We start from the raw sequence: 18,996 nt of genomic DNA on the forward strand, positions 1-18,996 counted from the left end.
AATTGATCCCTGAACCTCACCTCTCAGCAATCTGAAGCAAACATTTTGGGGGTGAATATGGGGCAGTGCTTATATATTTGCATAATGTATGATGGGAAATTCTGGCGAGTTTATTGTACCCTTTCAACCCATGTATCCAATTATACCGTACAGGGCAAGGTAAGTGAACATGTTTTATTTTCAAGGATCAGTAGGGAAATATGTTTAAAGTTGGTTGTATATACTTTACAACAAGCAACCTAAGCTCTTTTCCCTAGAAAATGTGTTTCTGGGAAAAAAAACACGTATTCCTGTCTTCTATACAATGGTGATGGCTGTTTGCTGTATGAACATGAGAGAAACTGCAATAAAAATGGGGAAACAGATGCTAATATCACCTCTAACACTGCCCTAGACAGGCGAAAATGTGAAAGTGATTAGTCTGCTAACAATTGCAAATCGTGCTACAGGCATGTTACCAGAAATTTTTAAATCACACATCTTTATTTTTTATACATAGTATGTATATAGTTGGTAATCCTGCTATAGTTTGGCTGAAAGGAAAAACAAAGGCACTGTGGTGTTGAGACTGCAAGGCTACCCTCCATCTTGAGGGAAATGCTTACATGCTTATGATAACAAAACTGAAGTTAGAAACACAGATTATTAAGAATATGGCAGATGACATCAAATTGGCACTGACTGATCAACACTATGGTGCTCACACGGTGGTACTATTCTCCAGGGATTAGGAGGTAGGGTGGGAGGGTGGTAAATTCACAACTAATGAACTCGGTGAGCATTGTAGAGGGGAAGGGCATGCCTCTAATCCTCGCTTGGGTGAGACAAAGTCATAAAATGTAACCGAAATGTTTGTACCCTCATAACATCCTGAAATTAAAAAAAAAAAAAAGAATATAGCAGATGAGGGTAAAAGTACAGTGTTTAGGGAGGATGTGTCCAATAGCTGAAGGGTTTGGTTGAGGCAAAGATGCTGGCTATTTGTTTACTTATTTATTTGCTACCATAGAGACCCCAGTGTTTAGAACAGAGAGGGTGTCTCTGAACCACATATATCATTCATCAGCCTGTGATACACTCTGTAGTGCCACCAAACTGCCAAGGGGCTGCCCAGCTGTCCTCAGATACAGTGGGGAGATGCTTTGTGCAGTCTCCCCAGACCAGGCATCTAAAACATGGGACTCTTAAAAAGATGCAAGAGCTGTAGAGGAATCTCAAGTAGCCAAGAGCAATGATAGGGAAGATTTATTTATTTATTTATTTATTATTTATTTATTTATTGAGACAGAGTCTCACCTTGTTGCCCAGGCTAGAGTGAGGGCTGTGGCGTCAGCCTAGCTCACAGCAACCTCAATCTCCTAGGCTCAAGCAATCCTCCTGCCTCAGCTTCCCAAGTAGCTGGGACCACAGGCATGCGCCACCATGCCCAGCTAATTTTTTTCTATATATATTAGTTGGCCAATTAATTTCTTTCTATTTATAGTAGAGACGGGGTATCACACTTGCTCGGGCTGGTTTCCAACTCTTGACCTAGAGCAATCTGCCCGCCTCGGCCTCCCAGAGTGCTAGGATTACAGGCGTGAGCCACCACACCTGGCCGATAGGGAAGTTTTAAATGTTTTTAAGAAATTGAGTATTCCTATTTGAAATTTTCATAGTGCTGAATATGACTATGCATTTTATTTTGGGAATCCAAACCAGATGTGATCTTTTACAGACCCCTAGCGTGTGGGTGTGATCACCAGGTTTTTCAGAGACTGATGGACAGAGCTGGGCCCAGAAGTTTACATCCAGCCGCAATTGTCAAGAGGGTGCAAACAGCCCATTGTCCTGACACAAGGGGAGGGTTCCACACGCTGTGGAGTCCCTTGTTGCAGACTATTATGAGTTTATTGAGGACAGATTGATGAAGACAACATGAAGGACAAAAGGAGAGGGCACGTGGAGAGTTAGAATCTGTCTGTTCTTTCTACTCAGACAATTCATTATAATAATCAGCATCTTGTGAATTTTAATCACATGGAGGCTCATACATGTTTTTGCTGCAGCTCTTATGCAGCGTTGCATAACGGTGTGGGCAGGGGTCTTCCTTTCAGAAAAAAAGATACAGAAGAGAGGTGGGGGGTTATGTGAGGTACATTTGGATGCAGCTGTTAATGTGACTATGGTGAACAGGAACGCTCTGTTTCTGGGAGGTCAGCAAAGTCCTCAAATGGTTTTCATACTTTTATACTCTGAGCTTTGCAACAGAATGATGGCTGTTTCGGGATGACTCATATTGGTGGTGAATGCCATGTAGCGTGTAAGAACCAACACCAGCATAATTGCAAACGTCTGAATGCTGCAGCTGTCAGTCATCGCAGCCTGAGAAGTGGTCTACACTGCTTGTCCCTGCCCTGGGCTCTTTCAGAACAGTCTCGTGTAAAGACAGTAACACCAAGCTTAGCTTTGCAGGAGAGACACTGAGTAATGTGCGCTTTTAAATGTGAGGTTTGTCAAAAAAGAGTCAGATCCAATTTAAGAATTGTGGAAGTTTATTGTACACACAAAAGAACAACTGAAGAACAAGGAAACTTTGAACTGGAAGTGGTTCATGATGGGCTGTTACACATTAATTTTCTTTGTCGAGCTATCTGTCAATTTCACTGAATCACACTGATAAAGACATAGAGCTTATATTTTGTGTTTTATTTATGATTAGGACCAGTGTTTCAGGGAAATCAGGATGACTTCGGTATTGGCTACGTGGCTACGGGCAGTTGTAGCCTACACTTTAACTTATTTTATTTAACCATTGCCCCCTTTGGGTCATTCTCTCAGTGGAACTGAGAGCGTGACTAACTATTTATGTTACTCTCCCAGTCACCGCATGGTTTCTTTTCTGTAGACATTCATAGGTCACAAACCAGAAGCTCTGTAGGTTCTTTCTGTGACTCTTATCCTTGTAGTCTCTGTCGTTCTGTCCACATGGAGATCGTCTGCAGAGTCCCTGGCTGCTCACAAGCATTCATGACGCTCGAGAGGATATGACACACAAGGTATATTATCTGTATGGCTAACAGGGGGATAACACCAAGAGCTTGAAAAACACCCCACGTATTAATTACATATATTAATTGGAACATGTGGAGGGCTGTTTTGAAGTGTAAATGTCTTTGTTTTTGGATCCCCCAAGCACTTTGAATGTATACAAGAAATCAGACTACACACCTCATGTTAAATTATGCAGCACACACGTTCAAATGAAGTTAGAGGGAGAGCTTGGGGGCCAATTGTAATAATATTTAAATGTATTTATCACTGCTAAATTTCAAGACTGTTTATTACCCATGATTCAAGGTCTTAGGGTGAGCATGTCACAGTAGGCAGGTACCGGGGGAGAGGGTGCTCTGAGCCTGGTACCCTGGGGAGGATGTGGATATCTACAGAGCCTCACTCTCCTTATTCTGCATGTTTACTCCCTGAAGTTAAACACATTTCCACAGGCCTTGGGTTTTCTGGGGAATATGGGTCATGCCCCCCATTTAAAAAACACGTTTTAGAATCAGAAATACATGGATGCCATGACAGCTCTGAAATATTACAGCTCAGTCAGGTGATGTCAGTGGATAGAGGAGAGATTTTACAGTAGTATGAAAATAGTAAGTCATTTGATCCATAGACAAAGTTGTGACACTGTGGGTAAGAAGATAATAGAGTATGAATATGGCTGGTATTCTATACTATAAAGAAATTACTCACATGACCAGTATATGTCTTTTCAAACATATGTTCAGTAAGAGTGACTTTTGTGAGCCTGAGCCTTAAGGGTTACTACATGCATGCTGGCTTCATTAGTCCCTGACAACCACCTCTGCATGGAAGCATCATTCCATCCTGGTCATCCAAGGCCTGAGGGTTCTAGCCAGGAGTGCCAGGAGGACATTTCCACATGTCCTGCCTATATCAACCTAAAAAACAAACAGAGAAAGGCTCTCTAAAAGAAAATGATATTTACTCAGGAATAGGGCATTGCAATGGGAACATGCATGCTACAGTAAAATAACTATGTGCATATTTAGGAAGGAATACTAAGGTTTTTAAAGGGAAAATTAAAAGGATTACATAATTGTCTGAGATAATTATTTTTGGCTGCAAGGATCAGTAACAAGAGTGGCACCACTCTGACATTAGACAGGCAGTTGCTGGGTGGATGTCCTTGCAGAAATATTTTTTTGTATAAGGTTGCGACAATTTTTGTGCATGGTTTTTGCAGAGTTTTTGTGATAATTTATGTTATCACGCATTTATGCAAGAGAACTCTCTCTACATGGCCTTCCTTGGCTTTATTTGTCAGGTTTTGGTTTTTGTGTTAACACAAGTGACTCTATTTTGGTTCTGACAACTTTCACAGGAGCCAGAGTGGCCTGTGAATTTAATGGCTTTCTCTTCCATGGTTTCTTTTTTTTTTTTTTTACCTACTTTTCTATAGTTTAGGTATTTGATCCTCTAAATCTCATGTTGAATTTCATCCCCAATGTTGGATATGGGGCCCTGTTTGGGTCATGGGGGCAGATTCTTCATGAATGAACTGGTGCCCTCCTTGCAGTAATGAGAGATTTCTTACTCTATTAATTCCCATGAGAGTTGGTTATTAAAATGAGCCTGGCACCTCTCCCCTCCTTCTGTCTGGCTTCCCCCCTTGCCATGTGATCTCCACACGTGCTGACTGACTCTCCTTCCCTTCCTCCATGACTGGAAGCAGTGTAAGCCCCTCACCAGAACCAGATGCTTGTACAGCCTGCGGAACCATGAGCCAAATAAACCTCTTTTCTTTATAAATTGCCCAGCCTCAGGTATTTCCTTTATAGCAACACAAATGGGGTAAGACATGCTTCAAAGAGGGCAGCCACAGTGTTGTGATTGGAATGGAACACCTGTGGAATGATTTATGCTAGGACTATGGTCAATTCCATTCTGTCCTGGGCCTCCCTTCAGGATTGGTTTTCTAAGGCAGCATGAATTACTCTTGCCTCTGGAACACAAGGATCCCTTTTTTGTGGGGTTGAATAAATGCTATCTGCTTACACCAATGGTTCAAAGACTGGTGAGATGATGCCCAATGGTGAAGGCACAAGTTTATATTACTTTCAAGAATAAGATAAAGTACACCCACATATTAATTATGGTAATTTTGCAGATACTCAAAAACATCATTTTGATCTTGAAAAAGCAAAACTGTATTCATTCTAATGAACTCGTTTCTCTGCCCTGCTCTCCCCTGAGAGCAGGAACTCAGTGTTGTGTAGAGGTAAATATATTGCTGCAAGTGGCTGATAACATTCCTGATATTTGTGAAATTTGGCATTTTAAAGACATTTCCATAGATCCCTTTGGTGATTATGTTCACCATCTCCACCATAGGCAGAGAGGCTCTAGCTTCCCAGCTGGGGTGAGATTATCAGACAGTAAACAGAATATATTGAGAGTTATTGCTTTAAAGAGCAGTTGCTTTGAACCCCCAGGATATTAATAAGATTTCTGCTGGAGGATAAAGGTGACCTATGGCCAAATCTTTCCAGTGCCACTTCAGAGAGACACCTAGGGGCTTTCACCTTTTCTTTTTCTTTCTTTCTTTCTTTCTTTTTTTTTTTCAATGTCCTAGATTCTGAAGCCTTCACCTTCTTAACACATATTTTCTTGAAAATTCAGAGGTGATGATGTGGCTTTAGTTTGTTGGAAGGATGCCAAAGACCCGATGTGAACTGCGGTGAGCATCTTCAGGGCTTGCTTTGCTGCAGCATACATTAGTGCAGGAGTCTTTAGGGTGCTTGGCCCTGAGATTGTCAGTGTCATAGAAGAGGACTGGGACTCTTCTCCAGGTAATTACTGGGGGAACATTCTAGTGAATTGCCACCTGGGCATCACACTGCCAGTTATTTCTGCAGACCCCAAGTACTATAGCTGTAAGACACAATGTTGCTCAAGATAAAGGTATCATACCAAACACTGGGAAAGGGCTGCAAAGTCAATTTTGACAAGTTAAAGGCCCCCAGGTTCGATTATTTCAAAAAGATAAAGAATGAACCCTCAAGCTTTGTTGTGTAACAGCGGCTGTCATTTGTGACAAAGACAGTGAAGGATAAAGAAAAAGGTGAGAAAGAAACTCTGCAAGGTGGGCCTACTGTGTGAGTATTGTGACTTTAAAGCACGCTCTTCGGGCTGCTGAATCCTTTGGAAGCAGTGATATACGAGCCAGGCCCTTTAATTCTTGGAAAAGCTTTGCAAATGTGTATATGTGTGTGACAAATCTAGTGGGAAATAGAGATAAGATGTTATCAGAGATTTTGTTAATATATAAAATTGTCTGGTTCTGGCAGTCTTTATACAGTGAGTTATATCTAATCTATGAAGTCTTTCCTGCAATATTTAATAATGCAGGGTGATGGTTCTATGAACACGTTAGTGTAGACAATTTTAAAGATCAAAATAAGCCTTTACCAAGTATGTCGTGCCAACCTCAGGCTCCTTAATCTTATTCTAAATGTATTCTGGCCAGGGCAAGGGAAGACACACTATCAATATAATCGTAAAATTCATAATTCTTTTCACCACCTGCCTAAGACAAATTACAAATACCTGCACAGGCCAAATAAATATACTCCATCCATGCATATTTCCTTCTGGGTGCCTTCCATGATGCCACCTAGTTGACCTTGTAGAGACCCCCAGGTAAATTAAATACACCTAAGATTCCTTGATATATTTCTTGCTTAACAAACTCTCATGGAAAGCAGGTGTCTTTGCACCCAATTGGCCGGCTCTGGGTGTCTCAAGGAAATGTTCATTCTGGGAAGCTGAAAGGAAAGTAATTTTCCAGCAGCCTATAGTCACGTCCCTTTGCACCGACCAGACTCAGCAATGTCTGATGGTGTGCTAAGGAATTTGGACCTATTGGAATTACTTATGTGGGCATCCCCCAAACAAAGCAAAGCTAGAAATAATCTAATTTTTGTAATCTCAGGAATTGTCCCTGACACAATGAAGGGTAAAAGCTATAGACCCAAACCAGATCTGCATCTTTTTAATCGATACATCATAAATGCACATATTTTGGGGTCCATGTGATATTTGTTCTATTGATATAATGTGTAAAGATCAAGTCAGGGCAATTAAGAAGTTCATTGCCTTAAATATTTATCTTTTCTTAATGCTAAGAAAATATAAATTCACTCACAATTGGAATGCTAAGAGCATTCAAATTATTCTCTTCTAGTTATTTTGAAACGTACAATAGATTAAATGTTAACTATAGTCACGCTATTATAGATCTGCATTTTAAACAAAGATGGGCATTGATTAAAGAGTGGTGAAACAGTAAGATTCTTCGATGTTAGCAAGTTCTATTGTCCCTCTGGTTCTGATACTTCTGACTGCTTTTAAATGGAATATAACAAGAAGTTGTATATGGCAAATGAGGAACCACAAGCCATATGGGGTCACCAAGTGCTTGCAATGTGGTTGATCATAAGTGAGATGTGCTGTAAGTGTAAAATACACACCAGATTTCAAAAATATAGTATTAAAAAAGGTAAGTAAAATATCCCATTAATGATTTTTATAGTGATTACATGTTGAAATGATATTTTTATATATTTGATTAATGAAAAAAATAGCATTACACTTAATTTCACCTATTTCTTTTTACTTTTTAAATATGGCCACTAGGTTGTGATGGATTATTTTTTTGATAAGCACCTGAATTTGGTTTGCTACGATTTTTATGAAGAAGATTCCAAAGGCAATCACAGCAACAACAAAAATAAATAAATTGGACCTGATCAAATTAAAAAGCTTCTGCACAGCCAAGGAAACTATCACAAGAGTGAACAGACAATCTACAGAATGGGAGAAAATATTCGCATGCTACACATCCGTTAAAGGGCTGATAACTAGAATCTATATAGAACTCAGGAAAATCAGCAAAAAAAAAAATAAAATAAAATAAAATAACCCTATCCAAAAGTGAACAAAGGACATGAACAGAAACTTTTCAAACTCAGGTAGACTAATGGCCAAGAAACATATGAAAAAATGCTCAACATCTCTAATCATCATGGAAATGCAAAACAAAATCACGATGAGATATCACTTAACTCCAGTGAGAATGTTCTTTATCAAAAAGTCCCAAAACAATAAATGTTGGCATGGATGCAGATAGGAGCACTCATACACTGCTGGTGGGACTGTAAACTAGTGCAACCTCTGTGGAAAGTTAATATGGAGATACCTCAAAGAGCTACAAGTAGATCTACCATTTGATCCAGCAATCCCATTGCTGGGCATCTACCCAAAGGAACAAAAGACATTCTATAAAAAAAGACATCTGCACTAGAATGTTTATAAGCAGCACAATTCACAATTGCAAAGATGTGTAAACAACCCAAGTGCCCATCAATATATGAGTGGATTAATAAAATGTGGTATATGTATACCATGGAGTTCTATTCAGCCACACACACACACACACAAAAATATAGCACCTCTCGTATTATCCTGGATAGAGCTAGAGCCCATTCTACTAAGTGAAGTATCACAAGAATGGAAAAACAAGCACTATAAGTACTCACCACCAAATTGGTATTAACTGACTTAACTGACCAACATTTAAGTGCACATATAGTAGTAACATTCATTGGGTGTTAGGCAGGTGGGAGGGAGGAAGAGAGGATGGGTATATTCACACCTAATGGGTGCATTGGGCACCATCTGGGGGATGGACATGCTTGAAGCTCTTACCCAGGTGGGGCAAAGGCAATATATAAACATTTGTACCCCCGCAATATGCTGAAAGAATAAATAAATAAATAAAGCCACTAGAAAATTTTCAATTACATGAGTGGTTTGCTTTCGTGACTCACATTTATATTTGTACTGAACAGCACTGATTGAGAAACTTGATCCCGCTCTGCCTTCAATAGAGTGGGAAAGATAAAGTCTGCAGCTATGCTTAACACCACCTCTTGACTAGTAGTGAAGTCAAACAGAGGAGATGCTTAGATTTGTCCTTCCTGAAGGTCACTGTACACCAGCTTGATACCTGATCAAGGCATGGAAGGATGTGCAGGTTCCCAAACATGCTTGTCTGGTGAATCTGCGGAAATAAAAGATGATCCCAGCTGCTAAGAAAGGAAAAGCTTGGCTTATTTGTAAAAGGAAAGATAATTTTTATGCATCCTACTTTTCTTCTTTTAAAAGAAAGTGAAAGTTCTTAGTATGGGAAAATGTATGAGATCAGGGAAAAGGTGACGAATTGCATATAAGAAAACACAAACACAAAATAAACAAAATACCATGAGTGAGTTTATGACTGATGGATTTTAATCTTTATTACAATGGTTGATGGAACTCCTGTCGGGAGATTCATGTCTATAGAGAGTGAAAGATTGGCAGAAACAGTCTATTATTGCTCCAGAACCAGTTGTTTTATGTATAAAATAAATAACCATACTGTTATTTAGATAGAGGAAGTTAGAATACATTTTTACCTTCTGGCTAAAAAAATAATCCTTGCCAATGTTGATATAAGCAACAAACATTTAAAAACCACTGTATTGTAGCCACATGTTATGGAATATGGAATATTCTTATTGTGAAATGTCACTGGTACTTTACTTTAAAACAGATTATGAAGCCTTTTTTTAGGATAGTGTCTAAAGAAGCAAAAAAAAAATCATCAGTTGTTTTACACAAATGAGCTTGAAGGGTCAAATTTGCAATAATTCAAATATCAAGAAGAATAATAACTCATTAATCCTAATTGATTAATCCTAACACACTAAGTAAATTAAAATCCACAGGCCATCATAATCCTCAGAAATGGGGGAAGGGATAAGATAAAGCTGATATTGATCAGGTTTGTTGTCCTCACATGCAGCAAACCAATCACTGTCACCATAGGTTTTGCAAAAGAGAAAAGATTTATTCACTAGGTGGCCCAGAGAGGAGTTGGGAGAACAGCCCTCAAATCTGCCTCCTTGAAGATAAGGCTCAGGGATGTTGATGGGTTAGAGAAGCGGGGTGGTCTAAGGCGTGGGGAAAGGTGATTGGCAGTGGGGGAAAATGAAGTAATCAGTGATCTGTGCGAGCATACTCGAGGGTCATGAAACTTCACAGAATGCATATTTAGAAAACAGCAGTGTTAGCATGATCCGAGCGTAGAGTTTTTGGCCCTCTGACATCACAGTATCACCTCTTGGGCATTTGCACAGGCCCAGTTGGAGGGTCGGTGGTCTTGACCAGTTTGAACTAGATGGGAGCTCGCCCAAGTTCCTGAAAAACAACTAAAGTGACCGTTACCATGGTGACAAATAAATGTTATCCCTAAGGAAGCCAGTGAAGCTTAAGTTACAGAGCTCAGCATGGTGGCCTTTGGCTACACTGAAAAAATAAAAATAACAAAAACCAAGCAAGAAGGTTAAGCTTGGCAGACCTAATCAGATTAGTCACTCAATTTCGGCATGCCAGTTAATGAAGGAATAATGGAATTAGAGAGATTATTTTCCAGCCTCCATTATAAAAATTGATTCAGGCAAGCCTCATCAATGCTTGTTAAAATCAGTGAGTGAAAGCTGACTGCTTGGTACCAAAGAATTTGTTGTCGCCCAGGTGGGCTCCTTGCCCACTGCCCAGGAGGAAGCCAGTACACTGACACAACAGGAGGTGCAGCAGAGAGGAGTTTAAGGCACCCAGCAAGGAGACGAGAGAGATTTCTCAAGTCCACCTCCCCAAGAATTTGGGGGCTAAGGTTTTTAAAGGTAGTTTGGCAGACAAAGGGTTAGGGAATTGGGTCTGCTGATTGGCTGGAGATGAACCACAGGGACAGGAAGCAGAAATTGTCTTCTTGGCTGAGACAGCTCCTGGCTAGAGGGCTTGTAGGACCTGTTGAGTCAGTTCCCATGTATGCCCACTGGTCTGGTTGGTGTCAGTTGGTCCCTCCAAGGCAGAGGCTGGAAGATATCTCAAACCCCGGTCCTAGGTCTTACAATAGTGATGTTATCTACAGAAGTGATTGGGGAACTCACAAATCTTAACATCAGTCAATGATACGGGACTCTTAAGCAGTAAGCAAGTACAGGAAGGCAAGCTAGGAAACAATGGCTGGTTAACTTTTAGCTATGTCTGTACTTCTGTAGAAATCAGACTTTCCCCACAGTTCCTGCCTTATGGCCTTACGTAACTTGAATATAGTTGGTTTCAGTATTAACCCACAGATTTTTCACTAATGTAAAAGTGAAAATATACCCTGGGTAATGAAGGAATCTGATGACGATCGTTCCCTTAATCAAGTGATAAAACTTAGATCTCTAACTGTGGGACACCAGAGCACCCTATGCCTCCTGATGAAGTATACAACACTGTCTGTGAAGCACTCTTGCCGAAAGTGTTTATCCTGAATCTGACCCAGCATAGAAATTACGTTATCCAAAATGGTAGCATGGAAGAGGAAAGCTTTCCTCAACCCTCTTCAGGCCCTTGGCTGGGTCTGAAGATAAAACTGACAAAGACAGATTAAAAAGAGAAGAACAAACACTATTATTCAATAAATTTTACATGACATGGGAGCTTTCATAAGGAAATAGGGAAACCTGTGTATGTTTTATGCTAAGTCTGATGAAGAAGTGGATAGTTGTGGAGAATCATGATTGGACCAAACGAGGTATGAGCTAATGATAACACACTGAGGAGAACCCAGCAAGGCCCATTTGTCCAGAGTCTTTTCTGTCTCTGTGTCTTCAGAGGTGATGGCATTCTTTTCCTCTGGGTATAGGGAAGGCCCGTCTGGAATGAGGATCTTATGACCTATTTTCAGGGGAAATTCAGCAGGGTCTTACGGCCTGCTTCATGGGAGAAGGGGCTGGGGGAGTCTAGTTTCTGTGGCCTAACTCAGGAGGAGTAGGTGGTGGCAGGTGGGGAAAGGAGAGACCTTCTTGCCTCTGTGGTTTTCTCAGTTTCTTTCAATTTAATATACTCAGTGTGCCAAGGTGCCATATTTAGGGGTAGCATGTTCTGAGCCCGTCAGTAGCTACTAGCCACATGTGGCTATTGAGTGAAATGAGGCTAGTCCAAATGGAAACATGCTGTAAGTGCAAAATCCTGGATTTTGAAGACTTAATAGGGGAAAAAGAGAATGTGAAATATTTCATTGATTATATGCTCCAATAGTGGGTCTATGTTGACTATATTGGGTCAAATGAAATATATTATTAAAATTAATTTCACCCGTTTCATTTTACTTTTTAAAAGAGTAGACTTATTAAAGTTAGCACAGTTTTATCAAATTTAAGTACTTCAAGAGTCTTCACAACTTAAATGTAGAAGAAATTGGCATTTGTGTCACTCTCCCCAGAAGCACTTAAAAAGACTCAGACATCTATGGTCGCTATAATTAAGGGACAACTCAATAAAAGTCCCTTAAGGGCAGCAAGTGTTGCTTTGGCTGACAGGAGATGGGTTGTTGACTAGGTCAACTTCAGCCCCTCCATGATGATCTTCCATCTAATTTTATAAGATAGGAATGATAGATACTTTTTATAGATGACCATCATTACTCATTACATACAATTCAAGAAGGAGGATAAGATGCTCTTGGAGGCTGTACTTCATCACAAATGCTTTTCTTAATGCAAATATAAGCACAGGTCATCTCAAAAAAGGCTGCCTCTGACTTGGTTTGTTCTTTGAGCTGTAATGTATTTGAACGATTTGGGGAGTGTGTATATGTGTGTGTATGTGCTTGAAACATTCTGAGAAAAATCTCTGCAGTGGTGGTGTGGCCCACATCTTGTAATGTTGACTGGTCACCTTTTACTCTTGCTGTTCATTGTTTGTCTGAGGTTGTTCCTTTTTATAAAGTCCTCTCCTCCATTTCCTCATACATTCTGTAGACTTTTCATTTACCTTTTGATCAATTTCTTTTTGTTGCTGTTGATCGATTTCTTTATTGAACAGTCTTTTAACATTCCTCAAAACATTTATAGTCAAACTTTGTAAGGCCATCATGCAAGGCCCCAAAATATCAAAATTTCTTTCAAAACAGGCACAGCCTTTCAAAATAAGCTGTGGAGCTTCCTGCCCCAGTCATCACCAAAGCTCCAGGAAATCATTTTCATCCCAAACCAACGAGAGACTGTTTTAACTTTGCTACAGCTTCCAGTTTCTGTCTTAGAAAAACATTTGTTTCTCTTCAATATTCCTGTCTCTTAAAAAGCAAAAGCGTACAGTAATAGGGTATTGGGCAGGTGGGAGGGGGGAGGAGGGCGGGTATATACATACATAATGAGTGATATGTGCACTATCTGAGGGATGGTCATGCTGGAAACTCAGACTTGTGGGGGGAGGGGGGAAAGGGCATTTATTGGAACCTTAAAATTTGTACCCCCATAATATGCCGAAATAAAAAAAAAAAGGAAAAGCGTTCCTTCACAATTGGGAAAAAAGAGGATTTATCTATTCAACACTCACCTGGGGATCCTCAAAAGACAAGATATAAAGGTCAGAAAGGAAGAAACAGAGCTGTCATTATTCACAATGTAAATTTTTATAGAAAAAATACAAAATAATATGTATAGACAAATTATTAGAACTAACGGATGATATCAGCATGGTCATGGAATACAAGGACAATATATAAAATTGTTTTCTCTATATGCTAGCAATAAACAATTGGAAAATGAAGTTAAAAATGCCATTTAGGATTACAAACCCAAGTAATTAAGAATAAGTCTAATAAAAGATGTGTGATACCTCTGTACTGAAAATTATAGAACAATATTGAGAGAACTGTCCATTCCTAAATCAGTGAAAAGATATATTAGGTTCATGGGTTGGAAGATTCAAATTGTTAAGATGTCAATTATCTGCAAATTGGTTTACAAATTCAATACATTCTCAATCAAAATCCCAGCAGGTTTTCTACTGGAGATTAAAACATTGATTTTAAAATATTTATGGAAATGCAATGATCTAGAATTGCCAAGGATACTTTGAAAAAAAATAAAAGGAATAAAGTTAAGAGACTTAACCATAGGTTTCAAAACTCACTATAAAGCTATAATAATTAAAAGTTTGTATTGGTACAAGAATAGACAAATAGACCAATGGAATGGAATAAGACTCCAGAATCAGATATACACTCGTAAGTCATTTTATTTATATAAAACTAGTGCAATTCAGAGGAAAGGATGGTCTTTTAAATAAATGTTGCTGGATCAACTGCATATTCATATATTAAAAAATAATGTTGGTCTATTCTTCACACTGTACACAAAATTAATTTCATATAGATCATAGTACTAATTGCTATAGGTAAAAGAACAAAAATTTTAGAAGAAAATATCATTGACCTTGAGGTAGACAAAGTTTTATTAAATAATACACAAAGAACACTTACCATAAAAGAACATATTTTTTCAATAAAACCTTATTAAAATTAAGAATTCTGCTCCTTGATGCTATTAAGAAAGTGAAAAAGCAGATATTAACTAGGAGAAAGTATGTCTAATAATTATATTCAACAAAAGACTTACATATCCAGAATACATAAAGAATGCCTACCAATCAATAAGGAAAAGACAAATAACTCAATATGAAAGAAGATATTCATATGGTCAATAAGCATATTGTAACCAACTGCATGAACAAAAGTACCTTTTTGCAGTTCTCCTATGTTTCAAGTTCCCAGGCCAGTAAGATTTGCTGACCAGAACTTTGTAATTTTCTGTTTCACTGATCCCCTCTCTTTTGAGTTGTTTTTCAGACACAGTGGACCCTCCTTGCAGTAATGAGATAATCATGAGTTTTTACACTGCCTGATTGTTCAGAGAAGTCAGAATAAGTGGAATTCCACCACAAATCTTGCCCAGGGACCCACTGAGCAACCTACTCCCCACTACCACATGTGCACAAGATCAAAAGAATGACCAATGTTACTTCCTAGCTCATTCTACTACTAAAATCTACCTGCTGGGAGGGACTCCTCCACCAATTTTTCAATCGTGCAGTATATGTGCCTATATGATTTCTCACTGCACTCCTCCCCAAACATGTAACGATGCTCACTCACTTCATGCATTATTCATTTTAACCTCTAGAAAAAACCCTGACTTCATCAGTCAAGGAGGCAGTTCTCCCAACTTTGGTTGATGTCCTTCACAATAAACTTCCTTTCTTCCTTGACAATCCTCTTTGTCTCAGTAATTGCCTTTCCATGCAACCAGCAACTGAGCCTAGGAAAAATACACCTTTGTGGGGCCATTAAGAATATGAAAAAAGGTTCAGCCTCATGACTTTTCAGAGGAATGTAAACTAAAATCACAACAAGTTGCCATAGTTGTCCAACTACACATCTACCACAATAACTAAAACTAAAGAGACGGAGAATTTCAAGAGACAGGAGTACATACGTTCATCAAAAGATATACACAAGAATGTTAATAGTAGCTTTATTCATAATTTCCCCAAACTGGAAACAATCTAAATGTTCATCATCAGGAAAGGGAAAATGACTACTATACAGTGATGAAAAAAGAAAACACTACTACATGTAACAATTTGTGTGAATCTCACAAAAAAATGTGTTGAGTGAAACAAACCCAACACAAAAGAGTACACACGATGTGATTTCACTTATCTGAAGTTTGAGAAGCAAAATTAATGAATAATTATAAAAATCAGAATAATAGTTACCTTTTTGGGGGAGATGAACTGGAAAAGGACAACAGAATGTTATAGATTGCTGCAAATGTAACTGGCTCCGTGAATAAATTTCAATGACCTCTATATGTTTTTTTATAATCCTTTCTCTTAACTAACTACTTGAACTTTTGGGTTGTTTCCCAGAAATAGTGGATTTTTTGCAGGACAAATGAGCTGATATTCTGAAGGCCACTGGGCAGATTTTGTGATGCAAAGATTTACCATCGCCTACAACCTCTCCAAGGCATATGTCTCCTGCCTTTAAAAGATCATGATTGCCATTAGTTGGAGAGATGGATTTGAAGCAGCTTCTCCCATTCTTCTGACCAGATGTCTGTCATATTAAAAATTCCTTTTTTCCTAGGCAATTCTGATGTCTCAATAACCATACCTAGGCCAAACTCGATTGTGGTTTTGACAATTATGGGGGATTGTCAAGATGGCATTACTTGTGGTTCAGTGGCTGGAGAATGGGGAGAGAGCAAACGCTTCCCTCAGCAGCTGCCTGGCCTTATTTGCTGGAGGGCAGCTTGGACTCTCCCACCAGCTCCACCGTTACTGGCCTCCAACGCATTGATGATTGCCTCTGAAGAAGGGGACTCTGGATTTTCACATTTGCTTCTGGATGGGTGAGTGCCATTTGAAGGTACCACACACTGGGGGATGCCCATCTCAATCCGTGGAATTCTACAGGAATTCCCATTTGTCTGGGGTTGGATACACCCCCAAACATTTGTGAGAGTGGGGACTGACCTAATTGTTCTGATTTAGCACTCCCAGGGCTTATTAGATGAAACTGCAGCTTGTTTGCTCAGAACCTCTTGGATTTCTCTTTGTGGTGTGTGTTTATCTGTATTGGTGTGAGGCATGTAATGTGGAATCTGTTATGCTCCTTGTCTCTATTTTCTTTTTTCCTACTTTAAATTTGCTGTTGATGGTATTATAAGTGCAGCCCAAGGTCCGGGACGTTGAAAGATGGCAGTTTCTCTTGCAGCGGAGTCTAAGGTCTGAAAGGTTAAAAGACACCTCTGGCTGGGCGTGATGGCTCATGCCTGTAGTCCTAGCACTCTGGGAGGCCGAGGTAGGAGAATTGCTTGAGGTAAGGAGTTCGAGCGAGACCACCCTGAGCAAGTGCAAGACCCAGTCTCTCCTAAAAATAGAAAAATTTAGCCGGCCGTGATGGCAAGCACCTGTAATCCCAGCTACTCGGTAGGCTGAGGCAGGAGGATCACTTGAGCCCGGGAGTTTGAGGTTGCTGTGAGCTAGGCTGACACCACAGCACTCTAGCCCAGGTGACAGACTAAGAAAGAAAGAAAGAAAGAAAGAAAGAAAGAAAGAAAGAAAGAAAGAAGGAAGGAAGGAAGGAAGGAAGGAAGGAAGGAAGGAAGGAAGGAAGGAAGGAAGGAAGGAAGGAAGGAAGGAAGGAAGGAAGGAAGGAAGGAAGGAAGGAAGGAAGGAAGGAAGAAAGAAAGAAAGAAAGAAAGAAAGAAAGAAAGAAAGAAAGAAAGAAAGAAAGAAAGAAAGAAAGAAAGAAAGAAAGAAAGAAAGAAAGAAAGAAAGAAAAAGACACCTCCATCCTAAGGTCTGGGAGATTAGATTAGATGACATCTCTGTCCTAAGGTCTAGGAGACTGAAAAACATCTCTGTCCATGGAGGCAACCTGGAATTGCGGGGCACCTGCTATTGGACAGGGAAAGAGGAACAGAAGCATAGTGTACACAGATTTACGCGGACCTTCGGAGGATCTCACGGCTAAAGGTCTGAGATAAAAGCTATTGAAACTTTGTGTGTATAACATATGTGTTTAGATGTATTGGTGTATGTACATGTATTATATGTATTACATGGTACCAAAGTTGGCTTATAAATAAATGGAGTTCTCATAAATTAAACAAATAAGCCCAAATGCTTTTCAAGTTCATGTGAATTTAGTAATTTTTGGTAAACAAGCTGGTGTTTAAAAATTATTGATAAAATAACAACAAAAATGTCTTCAAAATTATCTGTATAATTTTTGTACAGTAATTATTCTTAGAATCCAAAGAGAATGTCAGAACAATCTTACTCTTTGGAAGTATTACGTGTACTCAAATTCACACTTAGGTAGGAAAATGGTTTGAGACCATTTAGATTGTTTTTAAAATGACTTGATCTTTATCCTTATGTAAACATATTATGACTTTGTGTCATTATGTGAGAGGCTAAGGATTGATGTTAGAGGTTTATTCAGTCTACAGTTAGGTGATGTCATGTCAATAAATTTATTTGGGGATATTGGTATTTTACAAAGATCAAATTAGTTAACATGATCAAATAGGATATGTTCTAAAACTTCTACTGTATTTATAGAACTTAAAGATGTTACATTATTCAGAATAGCATGTCTTCCTAGAATACTTATGTTTGTTATTTTGGTAGGTTTTATTAAGTTTAAAAGTGTTAGTTAAACCCATATTTTGTGATTGTTTCTTGGTCTATGTTTTAAAATTAATTTCCTCTTTTCTCCTAATTTTGCTTATGAAAATATGTTTAGACATTAAATTTTTTTTAGATGTTAAATGACTTTGTTGAGGGTACAATTAATCATATTTGTTACATATCTAATATCCACAGGCTATCAAAATGTTTAAGTAAACTGCTAAAATAAATTAGGCAAATGTAAATGAGATAAACATGGTAAAATTGCAAGAGATTTTCTACAATCTGCTTCTTTTGAAACTGTTCAGCTCTACATCTCAGAAGTTCAACTTTTGCTGTGTCTTGCTGCTTTCAGCTTGTCCTCCCCGGGAAAAAGCCTGAGGTGACAACCCTCTCCTTCAACCTTTCGCTGGCTCCTGTAACTTTCCCCCCTCTGGTTCTTAGTCTGCTCTTAAGGTCTGACACTGAAATATTAACCTTAAAGGTCTGAAAAGCAATGTTCTTCTTAGCTTCTCGATATATCTGGATTGTTCAACGTGGTCAAAAATCTTCCTGTGCTGTTACTAAGAGTTGTATATTACCCTTCTCAAGGTATTGGTTTTCTAGTTTCTTGTTTCCCTTATAATGTAATGTTCACTCGTGACCCTTGACACAGTCTTCCTATGACTGGTAAATTCTAGTACCCTTTTCATGAAGTTTGACTTCCAAGTTGCCTTAGATGGATTTCCCATAAGAAAAAACAACTGTACTAAAAGAGGTTTTTCTTTATCTTTCGGTAACTGGCCTAAGAAACAAAGATTTTATGTTTTATCAAGATAATTCCTATGCTGTCCTTATTAGGTT

The sequence above is a fragment of the Microcebus murinus genome, chromosome 4 (genome assembly GCF_040939455.1).
Source record: "Microcebus murinus isolate Inina chromosome 4, M.murinus_Inina_mat1.0, whole genome shotgun sequence".
In the NCBI taxonomy this organism is placed as follows: Eukaryota; Metazoa; Chordata; class Mammalia; order Primates; family Cheirogaleidae; genus Microcebus; species Microcebus murinus.